Source organism: Colobus angolensis, unplaced genomic scaffold, assembly GCF_000951035.1.
Source record: "Colobus angolensis palliatus isolate OR3802 unplaced genomic scaffold, Cang.pa_1.0 Scaffold9, whole genome shotgun sequence".
NCBI lineage: Eukaryota > Metazoa > Chordata > Mammalia > Primates > Cercopithecidae > Colobus > Colobus angolensis.
In genome coordinates, this window is record NW_012122931.1 from 6,976,387 (window position 1) to 6,985,779 (window position 9,393).

Genomic DNA, 9,393 nt, shown 5'->3' on the forward strand with positions numbered 1-9,393 from the left:
CGCTGCGGGCCGGCCGCCGTGCGCAGGCGCCGCCCGCGGCACCATGGGTGTTGTAGTTTTAACCTTCTGCGGCTTTCGGGGTGCTTTAGCAGTGTCTAGGGTGCGCGGACGGATGCTGCGCAGAATATATTTGTCAATGGGTGGGGTCTCACTCCTAGTACGAGGCCTCTTGGATAGTGGTCATGGCTGTTTCACTCTATCTTACCGATGAGGAAACTGAGGCCTGGAGAGTAGATGGGCTTCCTCCGAGGTCATAGCTTCCTGACCCGGAGTTCCCCTTCACCTCGCGGCTTTCTACCCCTAGATCCTGACTCTGATCTCCAACATGTCCCTTTCTGCCTTTGGTCCTCAGTTTCCTTGTTTCTAGAAGGAGAAATTTGGAGCATGAATTTAACAAATATTTACTAGGTACCTGCTAGAAGCCAGGCCCTGTCCTAGGCACTGAAGATTGAGCAACGAATTAGACAGCCAAGGCCTCTGCCCTCATAGATCTTGCATCAAGCTGGTGAGACCGACAGTAAATGAATAAGCAGATACATGAAATAGTAAAAATGAAAATAGTTTATAGTAAGAAGGATGGAGGAAATAAACAGTGTGAAAAAAGGTATCATTGTGGGTGTGGAAAGTTCACATTGACTTGGGAGGAGTCGGGGGACTTCTCTGCAGAAGTGACATTTAAGAAGAGACCAGAACGATGAGAAGGAGCCGGCAGCAAGCAGATCGGGGGAAGAGCATGCCAGGCTGAATGACCAGCAAGTGCGGAGGCCCTGACGCCTGAAAGGCCCTTCTTGGGAGAGTTGGAAGCTTTTGCCCTAGAGAGTGGAAATCTTTGCTCCAGCCCATCAGGATGGTGGTAAAACAGCATAAAACAGTGAGATTCGGCTGGGCAAGGTGGCTCATGCCTGTAATCCCAGCACTTTGGGAGGCCGAGGCGGGCGGATCACGAGGTCAGGAGATCGAGACCATCCTGGCTAACACGTCTCTACTAAAAATACAAAAAATTAGCCGGGCATGGTGGCAGGCGTCTGTGGTCCCAGCTACTCAGGAGGCTGAGGCAGGAGAATGGCATGAACCCGGGAGGCAAAGCTTGCAGTGAGCCAAGATCGCGCCACTGCACTCCAGCCTGGGCGACAGGCTCCATCTCAAAAAAAAAAAAAAAAAGCAGTGGGATTCAAATCCAAGGCTCCTACAATCCTGCCCTGCTTACCCTTTCACATGGAGAGACCATGGGGCCCTGAGTCCAGCCATCCACCTCTGCATTTAAGAAACCTAATTAGTATTCATGGCGGAGGCTAGGAAGGGAAGGCTAGCCTACACTGTGCTTATGGGGAGTCAGTGAGTCATTTCCCTGTGCTGTGAACAGTGTGGGGGCACTGCTGACAAAGTGGTCTGTGAATTGAAGACTGTTCACTTACTCATCCATTTAATGCATATTTGTTGAGCCAGGTACTACGCTAGACTCCAGAGGTAAAGCAGTGAGCAAAATGGACAAAGTCCTTACCCACATGTGGCTGACAATTCAGTGGAAAAAGACAGACAATATGCAAATAGGGCAATACCGATGGCCCTGTTAGATGGTGTGCCCTGCAGAGGCAGAAAGCAGGGGCGGGGTAGGGTGGTGTTGCTATTGTGAAGATGGTGATCAGAGAGTGACCCTTGTGGGGAGAAATCTTCGAGGCAGGCATGGAGAACAAGCAGGCCCTCTCCCTAGTAGCACAAGGGAGTGGATTAGGAGCCTAATCTGGGCCTTAAACAAGCTGCATGACCCAGGTCCCTCCACGTTTCTGAACCTCAGTTAACTAATCTGGATAATGGGGATAATAATAGATCAAATGCCTGTGTAGGGTACAGCCCAGGCCTGGTGCTCAGTGGACCCTTATTAAGCTGCAGCTGTGAGGATGCCAATGATGACAGCTCACCAGACAGCTGGAGCATCAGTGCCACACAACTTGCATCCTGGCAGCTGTTCCATGCCAACCTGTTATTATGCTCTGAGGACAAAAGAAGGCAGAGATGGGAGCCTGGATGAGTGGCACCAGGAGGGGGTGCAGTTTATAGATGTCTGCCTAGAGGGCATCATGGCGGGCTTTTAATATTATTTATTTATTTATTTTATTTGTTTTTGAGACGGAGCCTCACTCTGCCACCAGGCTGGAGTGCAGTGGCGCGACCTCAGCTCACTGCAACCTCTGCCTCCTGGGTTCAAGCGATTCTCCTGCTTCAGCCTCCCAAGTAGCTGGGATTACAGGCATGTGCCACCACCACGCCTAGCTAATTTTTGTATTTTTTGTTTGTTTGTTTGTTTTTTGAGGTGGAGTCTCGCTCTGTTGCCCAGGCTGAAGTGCAGTGATGCGATCTTGGCTCACTGCAACCTCCATCTCCCGGGTTCAAGCGACTCTTCTGCCTCAGCCTCCCAAGTAGCTGGGACTACAGGCACGTGCCACCACACCTGGCTATTTTTTTTGTATTTTTAGTAGAGACGGGGTTTCACCATGTTGGCCGGGATGGTCTCGATCTCTTGACTTGTGATCTCCCTGCCTCAGCCTCCCAAAGTGTTGGGATTACAGGCATGAGCCACTGCACCCAGCCTTTTTATTTATTTATTTATTTATTTAAGATGTAGTCTCACTCTGTCTCCCAGGCTGGAGTGCAGTGTGGCGATCTCAGCTCATTGCAACCTCTGCCTCCCGGGTTCAAGTAATTCTCCCGCCTCAGCCTCCCAAGTAGCTGGGACTACAGTCGTGTGCCACCACACCCAGCTAATTTTTTGTGTTTCTTCCTTTCTTTCTTTTTGAGATGGAGTCTTGCTCTGTCACTCAGGCTAGAGTGCAGTGGTGTGATCTCAGCTCACTGCAACCGCTCCCTCTCTGGTTCAAGGAATTCTCCTGCCTCAACCTCCTGAGTAGCTGGGATTACAGGCGCTTGCCACCGTGCCCAGCTAATTTTTGTATTTTTAGTAGAGACGGGGTTTCACCACCTTGGCCAGGCTGGTCTCAAACTCCTGACCTCATGATCTGCCCGCCTCGGCCTCCTAAAATGCTGGGATTATAGCTGTGAACCACTATGCCCAGCCAGCTTTTATTATTTTTTACTTTTTTCCCCCTAATTGCAATATTGGAAGTTATTGTAAAACCAGACTTTACACAAGTATTTAAAAACTTCTGGCCATCCTCTCACCTAGAGATAACCACTATAGCTTAGGTTTTATTATCTGGCTTTGTTTTTCATATATATACATATTCATTTTGTTTCATTTTGTTTTTACAGAAATGAGATCATACTAAGTATCCTATACTGCTGTATCACTGACACCAGGCCAGCAGCCTGGCATCACATAGAGTTGGTTGAAAAGAAGAATCTCAGGGCCAGATGTGGTGGCCCACGCCTGTAATCCCAGCTCTTTGGGAGGCCAAGATGGGTGGATCACTTGAGGCCAGGAGTTCGAGACCAGACTGTCCAACGTGGCAAAACCCCATCTCTACTAAATACACAAAAATTAGCTGGGCACGGTAGCCCCCGCCTGTAATCCCAGGTACTTGGGAAGCTGAGGTGGGAGAATTGCTTGAACCCGGGAGGCAGGGGTGGTGGTTGCATCAAGCCGAGATCATGCCATGCACTCCAGCCCGGGTGACAGAGCAAGACTTCTCAAAAAAAGAAAAGAAAAGAAAAGAAATGGCTTCTTGACTCTCTCTTGAGCTCCCAAAGCTTTTTTGTTCTTTGGTTTGTTTTTAGAGATAAGATAAACCTTGCTCAGCTGCCCAGGCTGGATTGAGCTGCAGGAGCATAATCGCAGCTCCCTGTAGCCTCAAACTCCTGGGCTCAAGTGAGCTTCCTGCCTCAGTCACCCAAATAGCTGAAACTACAAGTGCACACCACCATGGCCAGTTAGTTAAAACAATTTATTTTTGTACAGACGGGATCTTGCTTTGTTGCCCAGGTTGGTTTTGAACTCCTGGCTTCAAACGATCCTACTGTTTTGGCCTCCCAAAGTGCTGGCACTATAGGTGTGAGCCACCATCCGTGGCTGAGCTCCCAAAGTTTTGACCACCAACTGTGCCGGGCAGAATTTTTTTTTTTTTTGAGACAGAGTCTTGCTCCAGCTCCAAGCTGGAGTGCAGTGGCATGATCTCTGCTCACTACAACCTCTGCCTCCCGGGCTCAAGCAATTCTCCTGCTTCCACCTCCTGAGTACCTGGGATTACAGGTGCCCACCATTATGCCCAGCTAATTTTTGTGTTTTTAGTACAGATAGGGTTTCATCATGTTGGCCAAGCTGGCTTTGAACTCCTGGCCTCAAATTACCCATCCGCCTCGGCCTCTCAACGTGCTGAGATTACAGATGTTGGCCACCGTGCCCAGTCCTGGGCAGATTATTGACAGCAGGAGTGTTTACTGGGCATTTCCTCCCAGCCCATTTGCTGTGCTGAGGGATTCACCTGTACTGTCTCCCAACCTTGAGAAAGAAGTTTTCTTTTGAGACGGAGTTTTGCTTTTGTCACCCAGGCTGGAGTGCAATGGTGCAATCTCAGCTCACTGCAACCTCCACCTTCCAGGTTCAAGCGATTCTCCTGCCTCAGCCTTCCAAGTAGCTGGGATTACAGACACATGCCACCATGCCCGGCTAATTTTCGTATTTTTAGTAGAGATGGGGTTTCACCATGTTGGCCAGGCTGGTCTCGAACTCCTGACCTCAGGTGATCCACCCACCTCGGCCTCCCAAAGTGCTGGGATTACAGGCGAGAGCCACCATGCCCTGCCGAGAAAGAAGTTTTATTAGCCTCCTTTGACAGATGAGGAAACTGAGGCACAGAGAGGTTAGTGAAGAACATGTCTGAGGTCATATAGCCAAGAAATGATGGAGTCAAGGTGTGGACAGATGTCAGTTTGACTCAGAGCTTCCCTATTTACATCCTACACTATGCCAGTTCTGCTAATCGATGGTTTTCTCCCAGGGATGCTGTGTGGAGAATACATATTTTTAGTGCACATAAAATAAAACATGAGCCCTTTCTTTTTTTTTTTTTTTTGAGATGGAGTCTTGCTCTATCGCCAGGCTGGAGTGCAGTGGTGCGATCTCAGCTCACTGCAACCTCCGCTTCCTGGATTCAAGCGATTCCCCTGTCTCAGCCTCCCAAGTAGCTGGGACTGCAGGCACTCGCCACCAAGCCTGACTAATTTTTTGTATTTTAGTAGAGGTGGGGTTTCACCATGTTGGCCAGGATGGTCTTGATCTCCTGACCTTGTGATCCAACCGCCTCGGCCTCCCAAAGTACTGGGATTACAGGCATGAGCCACCATGCCTGGCCAAAACATGAGCCCTTTCTGACAGTGCTTGTGTTGTATACTTACACAATAGGTGCTCAATAAATGCCAGTTGAATTGAGCAGTGGCCTTAGTTCATAGCTCCAGGGTCAAGTCATTAAATTTAGTCACTAAGTCTGCTCAGGGTCTGACTCTTTGGAGTCATCCATTCATGCATTCATTTTTTCCACAGGTATGGATCAGTGGCTACTTTGTGCCAGATCTCAGCAAGACAACAGGGGGATGAAGAGGTTAATAAGATGCAGGAATCATTCTGCTGGAATGGGAGTCACAGGGGAGGGGTTAAGGGGACCAGGTGCATGGAACAAAGGCACCTGGCACAGCCTGGGGTAGGGTCAGTGCTGAGGAAACAGCTGGGTCAGACTGGGCCTTCTCTACATGGTTGCAGGCTGGGCACCAATATTTCCTATGGGCTTTGGGGCTCTGGCAGTCCCGGCGTCTGTGCCTGCACCACCTCATCTCCTGTTGAAGGGCTGCCCGTGAGCCTGGAACAGGGCAGGTGCCCATGTGTGCTGATCATGCCATGGTTAGGTCTGAAGCCAGACTGCCTGGTGCTCAAATCCCACCTCTGTCACTTTCTAACCTGATGACCTTGGGCAAGTCATTTTACCTTCCAAAGATTCAGTTTCTTCATCTGTGAAAGGAGGATTATAATAACCCCTAACTCATAGGATTGTGTGAAGGTTCAGTAATGTAATAATAACTCAGGTAAATCATCCAACAGTGCCTGGAACGGTGAATAATGAGAGCTACAAATAGTGTCATTATAACCATCATCACCATTGCACTGTCCAAAGAAACTTCTTCAGTGTTGTGAAGGTAGCAGAGGGTGTGGCTGGATGCGGTAAGGAAGGAGAGAGAGTCTGTTATCCACAAGTCAGTCCTGTCTGGCAGAGATGGCCAAACTAGAGCCCTAAGTCAGGACCTACCCTGGGTCCCCTGGAAGGTAAGGGCAGCAACAAGCTCGTGCCCATCTGGCTATTCCCTGCCTCTGTCCTCTGCCTTTCACACTCCATTTATTTTTAGGAAAAGGCACAGGTGGGCGACAGCCACTGGGGAGGCCACGTGATTAGCATATGGTCTTATATATTTCTCTGCCTCTTGTCTGACTTGGAGCTGTTGCCGAATACAGCCTGTTCCCAGGGATTCTGAGCTGGGGCATCTGGTGGGGGGGCCCACCTTATGACCTATGCTGGGTGCCTCACTGGAACGTGCCTTTGTAGGGTGATGGACACAGATATCAAAGGCACGAAGGGCTACTATGATGAACACTAACCCGAGGAAAGAGGGAGGAAATTGCATCCTGAAGCAATCCATTCATTCACTCATCATTCACTAATTTAATCAGTCTTCACCACACAGACCTGATAACAGACTCTCTCTCCTTCTGAGCTGGGTCCCAAGGACATGAGGACAACTTGGCAGGTGCTTTCTACCATCATGGGCACACGACATTGCTGAGGACAGAAATAGTGCAAGGTGGGGAGGTGGTAGGTTACAAGATAAAGAAGCTATAGTCAATAGCCAGTTAGAAAGAGTACTGGGAAAATAGCAATAATAGCTACCATAGAAACCGTTCAAGTACCAGGTGAAGAGGCCTGTGAAACTGTAACTTAACACAAGGCTTGAATAAATAGAGATGTTCACGGCCGGGCGCAGTGGCTCACGCCTGTAATCTCAGCACTTTGAGAGGCTGAGGCGGGGGGATCACGAGGTCGAGAGATCGAGACCATCCTGGCCAATATGGTGAAACCCCATCTCTACTAAAAATACAAAAATTAGCCAGGCATGGTGGCACATGCCTGTAGTCCCAGCTACTCAGGAGGCTGAGGAGAATCGCTTGAACCTGGGAGGCAGAAGTTGCATTGAGCAGAGATTGTGCCACTGCACTCCAGCCTGAAGACAGAGCAAGACTCTGTCTCAAATAAATAAATAAATAAATAAATAAATAAATCAGACATTCACCTCATTCTTTTCTCCTTCCTTCCTTCCTTCCTTCTTCCTTTTTTTTTGGAGACAGGGTCTCGCTCTGTTGCCAAGGCTGAAGTGCAGTGGTACGATCATGGCTCACTGTAGACTTGACCTCTCTGGCTCAAGTGATCCTCTTACCTCAACCTCCCAAGTAGCTGAGACTACAGGCACGCACCACTATGCCCAGCTAATTTTTAGTTATTTGTAGAGACGGTGATCTCCCTATATCGTCCAGCTTGGTCTCGAATTTCTGGGCTCAAGGAATCCTCCCACCTTGGCCTCTCAAAGTATTGGGATTATAGGTGTGAGTCATAACACCTGGCCCATTTACCTCCTTAAACTGAAAAACCGGGGGTAAAGATGTTAGTTTTTCTCCAGTTTAAACATATTTAGTGCAACACCAATCAAAATTCTGATGAGGTCTAGGTTTGGTGGCTCATGCCTGTAATCCCAGCACTTTGGGAGGCCAAGGAGGGCAGACCATCTGAAGTCAGGATTTCGAGACCAGCCTGGCCAACATGGTGAAACCCCATCTCTACTAAAAATACAAAAAATGAGCTGGGTGTGGTGGCGCACGCCTGTATTCCCAGCTACTTGGGAAGTTGAGACACAAGAATCACTCAAACCCAGGAGGCAGAGGTTGCAGTGAGCCAAGATTGCACCACTGCACTCCAGTTTGGGCGAGACAGCGAGACTCTGCCTCAAAAACAAACAAAAATTCTGGTGGGATTTCAGAGGCTGGGGAAGGTTTGACAAAATTCTATAAAGTATCTGAAAAAAAATACATAATTGGGAATTAGCAAAAATTTTTTAAAGAATGACAATGTCAGGGGCTTGCACTATCAGAGGTAAACATATTCTAAAGCTATAATCATCAAAGTATATGGCATCATCATGAGAAGGGATAGATAGAGTCCATGAGAAGGGATAGATAGATAAAGTAGTGGAGCAGAATAGGTCTGGAAGGCCTGGCACAGTGGCTCACGCCTGTAATCCTAGCACTTTGGAAGGCCAAGGTGGGTAGATCACTTGAGGTCAGGAGTTCCAGACCAGCCTAGTCAACACAGTGAAACCCCATCTCTACTGAAAATACAAAAATTAGCCAGGTGTGGTGGCGCATGCCTGTAGTCTCAGCTACTCAGGATGCTGAGGCAGGAGAATCACTTAAACCAGGGAGGCAGAGGCTGCAGTGAGCCGAGATCACACCACTGCACTCCAGCCGGGGTGACAGAGCAAAACTCTGTCTCAAAAAAACAAAACAAAACAAAAACATGAGTCCACTCCACTATACACCTGGGATGGTAATGTCCCTGCATTTTATAAGCTGGTGAGCTCACTTCACATCATATTGTGGGTGTTTATCCTTTGAAAACATAATTTCTGATGGCTGTGCACTGTTCCTTAAAAGGTGACACCATGACTTATTTAGCTATTCCCCTAAAGTTGATTCTTTTCCAGACAGCTATTATAAATAATATTTTGGCTGAGTGTGGTGGCTCACACCTGTAATCTCAGCACTTTGGGAGACTGTGGCAGGAGAATCACTTGAGCCTATGAGTTCAAGACCAGCCCGGGCAACATAGTGAAACCCCTGTCTTTAAAAAAAAATACAAAAATTAGCTGGGCATGGTGGCATGGGCCTGTAGTCCCAGCTGTTCAGGAGGCTGAGGTAGGAGGCTCCATTGAGCCAGCGAGGGAAAGGCTGCAGTGAGCTGTGAGCTGTGATCGTTCTACTGCACTCCAGACTGGGAGACAGAGTAAGACCATATCTCTTTTTTTTTTGTTTTGTTTTGAGATGGAGTTTTGCTCTTGTTTCCCAGGCTGGAGTGCAATAGCATGATCTTGGCTTACTGCAACCTTTGCCTCCCAGGTTCAAGCGATTCTCCTACCTCAGTCTCCTGAGTAACTGGGATTACAGGTGCCCACCACCACGCCCAGCTAATTTTTTGTATTTTTAGTAGAGACAGGGTTTCACTACGTTGGCCAGGTTGGTCTCAAACTCCTGACCTCAGGTGATCCACCCACCTTAGCCTCCCAAAGTGCTGGAATTACAGGCGTAAGCCACCGCGCCCAGCTGACCCTGTCTTAAAAAAAAAAAAA

General features: G+C 48.5%; 1 protein-coding gene across 2 annotated transcripts in view; it reads left to right on the forward strand.

Annotated features, from left to right (window-relative positions):
* Window positions 1–9,393, forward strand: part of CIZ1 (CDKN1A interacting zinc finger protein 1) — a 41,574-nt gene that overhangs the window by 1,062 nt on the left and 31,119 nt on the right. The gene's annotated exons all lie outside the window — the stretch shown is intronic.